Source organism: Centruroides vittatus, unplaced genomic scaffold, assembly GCF_030686945.1.
Source record: "Centruroides vittatus isolate TY-2023 unplaced genomic scaffold, ASM3068694v2 contig_1074, whole genome shotgun sequence".
Classification (NCBI taxonomy): Eukaryota; Metazoa; Arthropoda; class Arachnida; order Scorpiones; family Buthidae; genus Centruroides; species Centruroides vittatus.
This window is the reverse complement of record NW_027120692.1, coordinates 280878-296167: the sequence shown is the minus strand read 5'-3', so window position 1 is coordinate 296167 and position 15290 is coordinate 280878. Positions and strand designations below refer to the sequence as shown.

General features: G+C 31.5%; 1 protein-coding gene across 2 annotated transcripts in view; it reads right to left on the bottom strand.

Annotated features, from left to right (window-relative positions):
- The window catches only part of LOC136973221 (protein dispatched homolog 1-like), a 78702-nt gene that overhangs the window by 26727 nt on the left and 36685 nt on the right, over positions 1 to 15290 (bottom strand). The gene's annotated exons all lie outside the window — the stretch shown is intronic.

Sequence of the window (15290 nt, the reverse complement as noted above, 5' to 3'; positions counted from 1 at the left end):
TCTTTCGCTCTCGGGAACCCGGGATCGAATCCAGAAGAGTCGATACCCGAGGAATTTTTCGGGGTGATTCGTCGGGATATATTGGATCCCTCGCCTCATTGTGGGCCTAGTCGAACCCATAATGGGCTTATTAAAAAAGTCCTCTTAGTAAACACAGGAGTGAAAAGAGTTTTAAAAAATATGAAATTTAATTAAACGCCTAATAATTCGTTCTTAGTACGTTTTATACTTTTAATCTTTAAAACTTTACCGCCTAGAAGATATTAATGAACAAAGTGACCAGATGACCCGAATTAGACGGGGTAGTTCCGCTTTTCAATACACTATCCTGATTTTTAAACTGTTTGAAAAATGTCCCGGGTACAAGTTATAGCGTAAAAACTTTAATATCTAATCGAGCTATCAGTTATAAAGGTAGTTGATAGTTTGGCAAATTATATGTTTAAAATAACGACGGTTAAAACAAAGTTACGCTGAGCCATAATTAATTGTTATTGTCGTAATCGTTATTTTGTAAATAAGAATATATGGAAAAGTAAGATGTTCATTGGTTGTTTGTTTCTAGCATCTTTTATAGATGATGTCAGAAAACTAGAAAACCAACAATGATCGATTGGAATAGTTCACGTGGGTCGTCTTACGTCCGTCAACGCCATATCCACTCTTTGAATACCATATGGTACCTTTAATGGAGCCAGCATAGTAGTGAATAGGAATGAGCGATTCCGTGATTTTAATAGTGATGTGATCACAGTTTACCTAGGGGAATGCGATTAATCTATTGCCATTGCAGGTGTGCTGTAAGAAAAATGATTAAATACAACAGATTTTGTAGCATTTATTATAGATACTATAAATATATAATATACTCTTGATTAAAGTCATAAATAAAATTATAAATCATATTTATAATGAACTAACTATAAATATGACGTAAATAAAATAAAAGTAATTATTTAGTGATTTTCTAATTAATTCAAATATATTTTTCGAATTATTTCTGCAGGCAAGAACATCAATTTACACCAACGCTTGCCTTCTCAAAATATATTTCATCAATTCCCATAGATGCGTTTCAGGAGCATTCTTTCTCTCTCAGTATGGCATCAAAGAGCATTATTCTTCTATTTGTCAGTACAATTTTATTATTATTATTTTTTTTATCAAATTTATCATGGTTGTACGGAATATGAATGAGTGGAAAACGATAAAAACCTCAAACAATCTTGGAACTCGACGATGATAAATTTAAGTGATTGTCTCTCTCTTAAAAATTATAAAAAATGATGGAAATTTAAACACGTTTAGTATAGTTTGAAGTTTGAATTTGAACACGTTGAACTAAAACACATATAATTAGCATGAGATTAACATGTTAACAACTGTCAATCATGTGATCGCGTTTGTCACGTGTAAACGACTCAGATAGGTCACCAACTGTTAATACGTAATTAACACTACAGCGATCATGTTTTCTTGATAACAGGTCACGACTGTGATTCTTTGATATCTGTGATTAAATCACTGGTAGTGTTTGTTTGCTAAGTTATGGCATCGCAACACTTGGGAGATCTGCCTAGGGAAATGCCTCCCGGGAGGTCTTTTAAGAGAAACTGGCCACTATTTAGGCGTTACAGACATGGAGAAAACTCGGAAAACTCCATGTGGCTAGCCCGTCCGAGCGAGGCGCAAACCCACGACCGAACTTTCAGTGTTCAGGGTACGAAGACCGCTTGGCCACTCGTGGGCACACTGGTAGTGAAATGCCATCATTAGAGGAAAGCGTATCGAAGTCAGAATTTCGCATTTTTACAACTGCATCCAGGCACCTTTTGCCATTTCGATCACCCAACTGAATTTATGCTGTTCTAGATTGTATTCATGTCTTTTTCTTTTTTAATTCTCATTATCAAATCTTACATCCGAATTTCATCATTAGCTTACGAGTAATTAATAAAATAATATAACGTTCAGTACCCGTGCATTATTCCTTAGTAAAATTAAGGGAGTTAATCGAGGATATGCGTTACGTAATTTGTGGACGATCCCCGAGTTTACTAGACAACATTAAAAATCATTGGACTGCAATTTGAAACAATTGTAGACTTATAAATTTCCACTGCCATCTGTCTTTTCCTAATCTCGAGAACGGAGTTAGATAGATGAAAAACGAGAGCATATATGGAAACATTAGGGGTTGGAGGCCCTATTAAACGTATACGAACTTCCGATTTGCACTGGAACTCACGTTATTTCAATTCAAAAAGTTTCCCCTAAAAGTAGAGACCAAGATATGGTATAGAAGACTGGCACGACTCGATTGCTAACAGAAAAGTATGATGTACAGGGGCAAGACACTACTAATTTGAGGTGGAAAGCATATATTTTAAACTAAATATATGCTTTCCATAAATCATACAATAAATAATTGCCCGTTTTAAATATGTGAAAGCTTTATTGATCATTACTACTACAAGGACATCCTTTTTTTTAGCAATAATTACTCATATTTAACGAAGATTATGAACTAAAATAATATTGATTGCCTCTAATGTAGTTAGAAATACATAGCTGATAAATATGATATAGAATTTGAACGAATTTAATCAGATTAATATATAATTAATGAATCTTTTTTGTTGTAAGTAGTAATGTTAAATTGTTAAGATTTTCATTTTAAAAATGCCAATGATGCTTTGCAGACATAGTCAATTTCATTAAGCGAGTAAGAAATACGGGAAACAAATGTAGCAGAAGTAAAAAATGAAAATCAGTTTTAGTAGAATATTTCAGTCGCTGAAATATAACTGAATGATGGTTGAAGTACCATGACAGATCCGCGACTTAAGAGGCACGCCATCAGTCACCACCCTTCCATTCTAAAACCCGTTAAACATAATCAAACGTAGAATTTAGTCGCGTGTGTAAATGCATTGTAGTAATTTATATGGTGGGTGGAGGATGGAGATATCCCACACCATCTCGAAAAACATCACCAAGAGAAGCGTGGATCATGTCCATATAGTTAACATTAATAATAAATTTTAATATTAAATTAAAATATTTTCAAAATAATTATATAGGTTACATACGTAAATTAAACTGGATAATTTAAATTTGAATGTAATTAAGACCGCTCTTTAATAGCAATGCATATTTTTCTGATTATCAACATAATTATTCCGAAGAGATGCTTTATTTTTCTATGAATTAAAATAAAAAATGATGGTGAAGAGATTCGAAAAATGGACTGCACTTCATAATATTAAATTCAAAATATGTTGTAAAATAATGATTAAAAGTTTACAAATTTTACAAGAAAAATTTACTGAAAAATTATTATTTGGTACATCAAGCTCAATAATTTAAAGTTTCTTGAATTATAAATACTGTAAGCAATTACTGTATTTAAAAGTAAATTAATTTACTCAAAATCTAACGTAACTAGGCCACACATACGTACGTATGTGTGGCCTAGTTTAGCAGAACTAGAATCGATAGATGCAGTAATTTCTTGTTAAATGCAGAATTTGGACTTATGTATTGTATTTCGTCGGCGCTATACATACGTTATTTGTCAATTGACAAATGTTTGCCTGGCCTATTTATCGAATATCTGGACCGCGATTCTGGACACAGCCAGCTCCTTTGCTTCTAGTCCAGCACTAGAAGCAAAAGAGCTAATTCAAAAAAATCTCATGATAAATTATAAGACAATAATATGCTTTAATGTCTTAGATTCTGCAATATTATAGAATTTATTTTTGTTTTATTGGGCTGCAATTTGAAAATATTGTAGACCTATAAATTCCCACTGTGGTCCATCCGCCGTCTGTCTTTCCTTAATCTCGAGAACGGAGTTAGACAGATGGAAAACGAGAGCAGACATGGAAACATTATGGGTCGGAGGCCCCTATTAAATATATACGAACTTCGATTTGCACCAGATGTCACGTTATTTCGATTTCAAAAAGTTTCCCCTCAAAGGAGAGACCAGATGACTGGCACGACTTGATTTCTAACAGAAAAGTATGATGTACAGTACATGAACAAGACACTACTAATTTGAGGTGGAGAGCATATATTTTAAATTAACCTGTCGCATGTCTCATTCCAGTCTGTGTTAAATTGTTTACGAGACAGCATAGACGAGTTTGAATGATGACGAAACGAAATAATTAAATTTCGCACAAATCAAATATATAATTAAGATTATTTTGTTTCGAAATCATTTTAAAATATTTTTTCAGTTTATAAAGTTAGAATAGCTATTTTTTAAGAAATCAAAATACTATAAAATATTTAATATTACGCGCTAATATGCAAATTAGTCTTCCATTTGAGTATTTGTGTTAATAGGATATTTTTTTTTGCCGAACGGATTACTCATTCAATACTTGAATCTTACCCTATAGGAATGCCATTATACTCTTAAAGTTTTCGCAGAAAAGGAAAGTATTAAAATGAAATTATGTTTAGTATGAAAAAATTCAGAATGGAGGTGTTAACAAACGAGGAATATTAAATTGGCATATTGCTGAATTCGTATGAAGAAGAACATTTCAAATGGAAAAGTTTCATGTGTTACTGAAAACTATTGGATAAAAAGTGGCCAGCCTATTAAACCAGTAATGTAAGTTGAATCTATTAATTATATTTTAATTATCATACAAGTATTAATTAAAATAATCTGTGTGTGTTAGAGGCCGTTCGAGTGTTACGTCAGCAAAAATTTGTCCTTGTTTTGATCCCCCATCATTATCAGTCATTAGGAATTAAGATACCTCCCCTAATTATGTCATCAGGACAGAAGTCTAAATCATTTCAAGTATACAGGAATTACATCTAATTCTGTGATGAATGGAGAGAAAAATAAAGGGTGGGTGCAATCCTAAGTCATCAAAAACTCACTCTCCGTTCCCCCATCTCAGATACAAACAAATCCACTCTATCCATGAATTACTGATATAATACTTGAATGGTTCTTTACAGTAACAATTTAATGAATATAAATATATGTCTTAATTTTAATATTTTAGTAAACGAGATATTCGAATGGTTTTTTGATTAATAAAAAATGTGATTTGTAAAATTGATAAATAAATTTCTATTTTGGGATTGAGATCATTTACAATGTTTGAGCACTTTTGATAATGTAATGTACTGTACTGTACGTACGATGATGTATTTTTGGCAAACCTCATCCCCTTTATGTTAACAAAAGTTCGTGTAACCTCTGACATTGAAAAAACGACTAAAAAGTTTTACAAAATATGGCACAATTCTAGGACCGAATGACGCGGTTGGGACTTTAACAGAGCTGTAGAGCATACTAATAGGAACAAAAAAGTCAAAGGAACCATGCCTGTACGGGCGACCCTTCGCGAGATATAACAAGTGACACCCATCTATCTTCCCATCTCTCGACCTTTAACCACCAAAATTTTATAGCATCAATCCCCTAACACGCAAACCTTACAAATTTTAAGTTTTTGCCGGAAAAGTTACTCAACTCGTTGCTAGATTTTATATACAATATATAGCGGTATAATAAGCTACTTTGTTCTATATTTTGCTATAGCTAAGCAGCATTTGCATTTATTCTAGTAGAATATTATAATGGTAAATAACACTAAAGTTTTTCTTCCATAAATATTCTATGCTGAAATGTGGATACGTATTCTATGCCGTAAAATCAGTACTTTTCGCGACCCCCTTCTTTAATTAATCTGCAAACATATTTAATACATACTTCTTGCCATTGCGATGTGACACGACATGCAGACTAAAGAATAAAAAATAGTATATAAATACTTAAAAAATGCTCATAAAAATATTTTTGAAATATGTAGAATTCATTGTAATACATTACTTATAACATAGTGTTCAACTTATATAGGCTATTGTTACTATGAGCACTTGATCGCTTTTGGCAGTTCAGTCCCAATATTTCGTGTCGCTTCACCACACAAAATTTTGGATTGCAAATCTGTATTGATATTTAATAATTTATGTTGTAATTCTTTAACAGTTAGGGCCTATAAGCTTATATGTGTATCAGGTTTGTGTGAATAATGGCTGTGGCTACTATTTCCTATAGCTTGCACTAGTTACTTTCTTCCATTCCTATTTTTTGTATTTTGTATTCTAAGTTGTTGCTCTCTTCTCTATTCAGCTCAAACTTTCTAAAGGCCTTTTTATCTTTCTAATTGTTTCATGAACTTATTCATTCCATCATTATGTTTCCTTATCTACTCTATTTCCTCCTATTTTTGTGATACCCTAGTTTTTGCATATTTTCTAACCTTTTGAAGCTACTATATTCCACATTACTTCTGCTTTTCTAACAAAGTTCCAGTCTTTCTCTTTAGTTAATTCATTCCTAAACACTTCGCAATTTTCTTTCAATCTCCACACCAACTTGCATTCTGTCTTTTTGTTCCTTCCCCTTTTTACTGAACTAATCAACACTTTTAAGTCTAACAAGTAAGACAAAGAATCTACAATTATCTTACTTGGAATAAGTTTACAATTCCAAACTATACCAAAGTATTTTCTGCTTAACGAAAATAAATCTATCAATACTTTGCCCCTACAACACTTTTGTTATCAAGTGTTTCTCTCTTTTTTGAAAATACGTATTTTCAATTGTCAAGTTGTTTGCTAAAGCTGAATTTAATGCTATTCCTTTCTCCTCATTCTTGTTGCCATAACTTACTCCTCCTTGAATGCCCTTCATGTATCACTTTATCCTTACCTACGCGTGTATTAAAATCACTTCCTATAGCTATCCTTTCATTTCTGTCTACTGTATGTTATTGATAATCTTGTGAAAGTTATCCCAAAATTTCTCATTGTTTCTTACATATAAATTAACATGTGGTATATAGACATTTACAATACTGAATGGTAGTCCTCCCATTGTACAGTACTTCTACACGAATTATCGTTATTAATCCTATATACAGTAGCGGATTTTGTTCTTTTGAGGCTCTAGGCGCAATTTTCCTCTTCCGTAAAGTGGTTTTTTTTAACATTAAAAAGATAACTCATAAATTGATGATTTATTATGTCACATATTTTTTCCGGGACATTTTTTAGACGTTCGCTAAATTTTTACAGAATTAATATCTTTTTGTTATATAATTTTTGAGGCCCCTCGAGAAAAGGCCCATGCCCCTTGCGTGGTGCGCCTATTGGCCTGCCTAAGAAATTAAAAAATATTATCATCTTCAAATTTCCTGTCTAATGAACCGGCTAATGTTAACTTTATCCAAGTCTTTTGGTTAAAGCAAGTAACAATATAGACTACTAATTTTGAGGGTTATCCGAGTCAGCAGATGATAAAGACGACATTATCCGAAAACGTATGGATGAAGCTAAAACAAAACAAAGTTCGGGATTTATCCACTCATTTTAGATAAAGCGAGGAGAAAATTTAGGGCTTCATTTCAGCTTGAATAATTTGAAATCTTTTCAATGCAGGTTGGATGAATAAAGAAGGAATTTTGATTTTTAGTATTTATTATTTCTCTATTGTGTAAAAAATGATATAAACGAAAATAAACGTGGCCAGTTTTTCACTAAAATATCTCTAGTTTTAGGCAAAAAAAAAAAAAAAAAAATGATAGCTTTAAAGCTAAAAATTGTAGTTTTGGCTTTAAAATAATAATAATAAATTCTACGCAACGAATTTTGGCCGGGCTGTAAAAATGTTAACTAACTAGACTGATATCGGTTACTGTACAAGTCTACTTATGAAGGGCACGGGCCAGGAGTTGATCATAGTAATAAATTCAATTGAAAAAAGCTAAAAAATCATCTGGTGAAGCTTTAACGTTTCATTTTTTTTGCCATATTTAGCCTCAAATATCAATAAAAGTAGCATCGCATTGTTTTTAGGTGATTATTGTGTGTTCAAAAGGACTTAAGAAAGTTATTTTTGTGTCTATATTAATAAATATAATCGAACACAATGTAGTCCTGGAGTTTACAATTTAAAAAAAAAATATATCATAAGCACGTGAAAAGTTAGTTTGCTTTATTGCTTTAGCATTTTTATTCTTAATTATTCTTAGAATTTTACGTAGTTTCTAGTGTAAGAGCAAACATAAGATGTGAAAAAACCGCTTGTTTTTGAAGTAAATTATATTAATAGGAAGATAATTTTACTTTGAGGGATGTCACTAAATTTCATTATATCTTTGAAAGATATAATGAAATTTACGACGAAAAATAATCAATGACAAGAAGTCTAAATTAAATAAAGTTGTTGTACTGTACATAGCTAAGTTGACAAACTATAATACAAATATATTCCAGAGTATAGGATATCACTTGTAAAATATTGAATTTATATTTACTAAAAATACTTTTAATTTATAAATGTTGTTTATAACATATCATTAATGTACGAGAAACAAATGATAACTTACTTTATCAAGTAATGTTTTTGATAGCCTATACAGTTTTCTTGGAATTCTACGTGCAGACAAATTCAATAAGCCATCGGCATTTTCTCTTATTTGCATACGCCCATTTCTCTATTCTTAAAATCTATATAAATTCATCTTTGTCTCAGAATATCAATCATTTTTATTCTCTCCCTTTTTTGGCTTATTTATCATCCTTTCAGTCACTTCTTTCAGTAAAGTCTCTTCTTAGAACAAGCCCAGTTCAATATCGTTTCCTCTTCCATAGTTTTATGGATTTTTCCCCTCCCCTCAGTTTCTAAGATTCATTATTCTTGATTCTAACTTGTATATTTATTTTATTTTTAATAATAATTTAAGGTTTAAAATATAAGTTGACAACGGGAGCAATAGAAAACAGATCATATTTTATTAACGATTAATAAGATAATGTGAGCAAAAACAATATGTCATATAGTACCAGTCTATATATAGTTTTGTTAACAAAAAACTATAAGAATACATGGGTTTAGTCTGAGAAGTTTCTAATGATTCTTCCATTACGAATTATCGCAGATGTATATACTGATAGGGCAGCAGTAATTTCTTTTTACAATTAATTGCTTTTATTGTATGTCATCTCCGGACATTTTCTTTATTTTTTTCTAAGTACGGTACGGACCTTTAAAGTACGGACTATCTATACTAAATATGAACGTATGGTATGGTAACCCTACTGTATACAGTTCAGTCAGCTTGTTTTGCCTATGTTAACTTCTACTAATATATATTATGTATCATAATTATGGTAAAAATGATGATGATTACGTCATTTACACGATCAGTTTTTAACTTGCTAGCTCAGTATATCGTTTAAGGGTATTGGAAACACTGTTTAGCAATTAGATTTCTTATTTGTTAGCGTTCTGCGTTACTGAACACGACCCCGCTTACGCAAGGCGTATTATCGCAGCATTAAATGTTGAAAAACACTGCTATACACAGTCATTACCGAAGCGAGAGCTTCGGTAATGACTGTGTACAGCAGTGTTTTTCAACCTTTTTCATTGAGTGGCGCCCGATTTAAAAATAAAAAATCGCGGCACCCTTGACCGGCGGCGGATCTAGAATCTGAAAAGGGGGACTAATGGGGGACAGATGAATCTTTTGCGAAAACGAATATTATGCGCAATGCTGGGTGGGGTCCGGGGAGGAAACTCCCTCCCCGGAAAGAAAAATTTTAAAAATTGACAGTTTTAAGTAGCATTTTAATGCAAAAATAGTGTTTCTACGTGTTCAAAATCAAAATTTAAGTCCATTGAATTTTGTCGAAATATTGGCAATGAGTTACCTCAAACTACACTTAAGTAAATTTCCAAGAAAATGCCTAAAGGTCTTAAACTTCGCGACACCCCAATCGTGGCGCCGTGGCACCCCGGTTGAAAAACACTGCTGTATAGCATGTTTATTTATTATACAACGGGAGATAAGGAAATAATAAAAACAAAACGAAAAATATTTTTATTCTGCCCTTTTGTTGCAAACTCGTAAATTATTTGCAAATTGATCATTCCGTTACTAGTTTCTGTGGATTTTTTTTAAACTTAAGTTAGGAGGTGAAAAACCAAAAAACTTTTATCAGACAACTGTTATTGATATGCATTTCCATTGATAAAGGCTATTTCAGGTCTTAATGACCCTTCTTCAGGTCTTATTTATTTTATTAATTTATTTATTTTTGTACAGATATTAGATGATTATTAAACACAAGTTGAAATTTGTTTTAAACCTTATCCAACTCGTAATTTTACAACCTTTACAGCAACCTTTTTTAAAACAAATTTTATAATATATCCAGTCAATTGCCCAATATTTAATTTCAATTTGTATTTAATAATCATCTAATATCAGCACAAAAAAATAACGACTGAATAGGAATCATTAAGACCTGAAATGCATTTCCATTAATCAATAAAAGTTCCTTGTGTGATGAGTTAGGGAAAGAAAAGCCAAAAACCTTTAGGTTAAAAGAAATGTATGTATATATTTGAAAATTAGTTGCGAACAATCTAAATTTATAGCTTTCAGATTTCAACTATCCCATCCATATCTAGTTTCCTCGATATTTTTTTCTTGTCGACTTAAAATAATAGTATAGAAACACTGTAATTGATTTATCTTCTAACTAGAGTCAAGAATCATACGACTTACACGAAGTGTTGACTTTAATAACAAAAGTATCGAAATGTTTTTATTTCTGAGAAATTTCGTTGAAAATCTAATGTTTTAATTATAAATTTCTGTTAATAACGAACTTCAAATTGTTCTAACACTTTATTTGCTTTCAATTTGTTTTAGATTGAAGGGGAAAAACAGCTTATAATAATTTTAAGCAATACTCAAAAGAATATTTTTATCTTTTTAATAGATTTTATATAGAAAAAATAAAGTTTTTCTTGATCCGTTTATCAATTAGAAATATACTAAGGCATTATTTAACGAAGTGGCTGGGTCCCTAGCACACTATTTATAAAGAAAATTGAAGCAAAATTGTAATGTAACTAAATGAGATTAGTTCATTCAGCATGGAAGTTGACTATTAAAAAGGTTTTTTTTTACTACTACTTTCTATTCTATACACAATAAAAGTATAGCCGTCAAGTCATCAAAAATAATATTTTTTTCACCAAAGTATCTTCAAATTCGTTAAGAACAGCAATATTACGCTGCAGACACATTGCGTCTATGCTTTTGTTTTCCGTCTTCTTTTGTTCGTGTTTTTGATTTTAAAATTTTCGTTAAAAGAGGAGATGTAAAACTAGATCTTACTGTAATTGAATTATAAGAAAATAATACAAATATTCAGTGATGACTGATTTTAAACCTGATGTGGTTTAACTTAAACGGACATTATTGTCTCTGGATTTGTTCGCCGAGATGGGGGTATCTTATTTATCTATCATTCTTCTAGTAATATTGTAAAAGTATTCGGATATCTTGGTTATACTTGTTTCAAAGGAAAGTCCGTACACCCCCTTCCCTTTAAGTTTTAAACCACCTGTCGTGCCGCCATGAAAGTAATTGGCACCTACAGGAAAGTAACCGTGTTCGACCTATTCTAGTGCCACTACTGGCGAAATACTTAAAGAAAATTAACTCTGAAACTAACAGAGATAGGAAACAAAGAGAAAAAGTCTGTTTACAAGATGATAGAGCATTTAGTTAAAATTCTTTAGTTCGTGACTTTCCTTTTGAACCCTATACATAAATAGCCGAGATACCTACTCTGTTTTACGATTATTTGTATACAGTTAAGTTTTTCTTTCAAATATTTTGGATATTTTTTTAGTTCTTGTGGTAAATTTTCTAAATTTAAGCTAGTTTTATGCAGTGATTTTAATTTGTTTAATATTACGTAAGATTGAAAATAGACCTTGTTTTTCTTATTTGGGTTTATCCCAAGTATATTTATTACTTCATTATTTTGAGCGAATTGTTAATTTTCCTACTAGATATACACTTTCCTATATCTTGTCATTTATAGATTTATATAGTAATTGGATTTAAATTTCATCACAAACCCGTTTTATTAGTTAGAAATAGCCCCTGCATCATCTGACAAAAAAAAAAATCATCTTACATGATTGGTAAAGTTATTCGCGCTTACGAACTTTTTCTCGCTTCTATCAATATTTCTTACTTTCTCGACTATTATATATAACAGAGGGAAAGTTTGGCAATCGGGCAAAAAAAAGGTCCATCCATGAATTTTACATTTTTGGACTGGGGACCTCGAAACTTCGAGAAGTGAAAAAATGTTGGGAGTTTTTAATGTGTAGGGCACTATTTTCTTCACTCACTTTGAAGCTTAATAACTCCTGTTCGTTTTGTCGGAATTTTCTGTAATTTTGCAGGTAGGTTTGGGTTTTAGGAGCATTGATACTTATTGGTAGTTAAAGGTCGAGCTGTTGGGAGATAGAAGGGGGCGAGTGAGATCGGAGAATGAAGATTTTACCCGATTATTAGCATTTACATTTTCTTTTTTTTTTTTAATAAAAATCTCTATCCTAAAAATGAAGCTCTCTGTCATTTTATAATAATAACTGATAAAAAAAAATTTTATTTAAAAACTTTTTATATTAACAGATGACATCACACAGTTTTAACATTATTGCCGGGAAAGTTACGCAACTCGTTGCTGGATTTTTTAAACGTAGAATTCAAATTCATTTTCTATATGAATGCATCTCTCCGTTTTTAATAATAATAATAATATCTTAAAAATTTACTCATGCGATACTGGAAAAATACTGGTAATCTGCGTATTTGTGTTTATTGATACATCATGTATTGCTAAACAAATTTTATACAATCAGTTGTTTTGCCTATGACCCGAAAGGTTTTTGAGATTTTACTTTAATATTACATGGTGATCCTAAATTACTGTTGGTTTTCGTGTCCTATAATTTTCTAACCGAAAACAACAAAATAAAACTACCTACAGAATACGAAATCTAACACAAAGATTCATTTGACAATGCGTACTCTCTGCACTGATGTGTGGGAGATAACATGACATCGTACTTCAAAATGGCGACTGTTCAAAAGGAAACAATACGCGTACTTTTGAAACAAATTCGGTTATCACAAGGCAGCATCGTTACAGAACTCAGTATGGAAAAAAAATCCACTTTCAGATAATGCTATTCAAGGTTGGTTAAAGCCATTTCAAGAAACTACTGTTCAGAATCAAAAAGGTGCGGGATATCGAGCACTTCACAGGAAGGTGTTGATCAAATCCAGGAAGCGTTTTTCTCCGCTGAAGTCTCCATATAAACCCAATAAAAAAAAAGAAAGCGTTTTTCTCGAAGCCTATAAAAATCAACTAAACGAGTTTCTTTGCAGTTAAGTTGTTATACCACAAACGACTGTTTGGAGGGTTGTTCATAACACCGTGCATGTTGAAAGCGTTAAGCATTGTGCAGTATTCATTTTAGACGTAATAAAATGTTGAGTTACAATAAATTTGATTGTGTTTTAATATTCTATTTATATCGTAAATTATGTTTTATTGCCATCAAGTATATATATTAGCTTAATTAAGCTATTTCCTTTAATTCTCATTTGTACATTTCATTTCTGTAAGCAGTTTTTTTTCTGATTTAGAAAATTATAGAACACAATAATCGACAATAATCAATTTAGAATCACAATGTATATGTATTTTCTATTATAATGATTCATATTTAAATACCGAATAAAATAATCATACATAGCACATAATTATTAAAGTTCGTTAATCGGGTTTTCGCTTAGTGAAAACTGCGTTTTTATAGCCTAAGTTGTAGTTGAGAAACATCCCTTCCAAACTGTACATAGTTGCAATAAACGCTGTTTTTCTCTGACCACAAGTTTGGCTTGGGTCTTATTGTTTGAAGAAAGCCAAGCATCAAAAACTATTGACAAACTATTTGTTAAGGTAGGTCAAAAATGCCTTATTTATACCTAATACAGGTGTGTACTGTACTTGCTATTGTATTAATACAGTACAGTACCTCCAGTCATACCTAATACTGTTTACAGTGTAGGAAACCTTTATATCTCGGAACCAGAGATTCTTTTCTCGTTTCCGTGAGATTCGACTTAGACAGGTTCAACTGTATTTTAAAGTGATACCTTAACATCAAAGTATTAAAACATGTGGTTAATAAAAGTATATAAAATTTGAGTAATCGTCGACACGGTGACGACAATTTCTAGTTATGCAATTGAGAGAAATAGATCTAAGCAGCTTACCATTTTTAACTAAGAATTTTAAATATTTAATAATCTTAGTATATTTCTCAATTACTTACATCTTCTATACTATTTAAAATCATTTCACACACAGTTTTATAGACTTTAACAAATTATGAAAAATACATACATACATAAATAGTAAAAAATTAAAGTCGAATTCAGATAATTATATTTAATGACTTATTTTCTTAAACTCAAAATTCAACTGTTAAACATAGAAAGGAAACAACGGATGTAGCCTAATATCTGGCGTCAGCAGCGGCAACAGAGCCACAGTATTAGAACTGGTAAGAAGAAACGAAGTGACCTTGATCGCGATGGCTCCAGTCCAACCAAGTAATTAAAGTTATAAATCGATTTTCATTTGCAACAAATTTAAAATTGAATTACATCTGTATGATTTTAACAAGATTAAAAGATATCTTACTAATTTATCTGTAAATTGAAATGCTATATAACCAAGGTTCGAAATTATAATGTTTTATATTGATTCTTCAATTTAAAGTAGTTTTCCTATTTGTAAACAGGGCGTTGGTGTCTGTCGTAAATTTTTAAACACCATTTTTATTTGCCTTGTTTTTAATATTAAAATTCTTGCAAAGAGAAACTAGCACGGTCAAAGCCGCTAAGGTATCAGACTACCGCACTAATGGGCCAGGATGGGAGGAAATAACCAAATTTAAAAAGTTGTTCTAATATGCAGTAATAAATATATTATGAAAAGTGGGTGATCTTGCTAAATTCAGTCCTTCAGTATAGTTTTTGCTTATGAATCACCGCTTGCCAGCGTTTTGGGGTTCACTATTCTCGTCAGCTCTTCATTTCTGTTGAGTTCTGGATGCACTGAGTAATGGTTGCAGATAGCGCCATTACCCAGTGCATCCAGAATATTGGAATATTGGATACGGTCTTAACACAAAAATGAGATGCCCCTCGAGACATCAAAATTCGAATTACGGTGGTTTCGCCGTAGATCGAATTATAATCCAGCACAAACTTCAAGTGCTGCATGAATTGCTAGATATTGGGCAGTATCGATAAAGGATACTAAATAGGTATGATGACAACTTTATTTTCAAT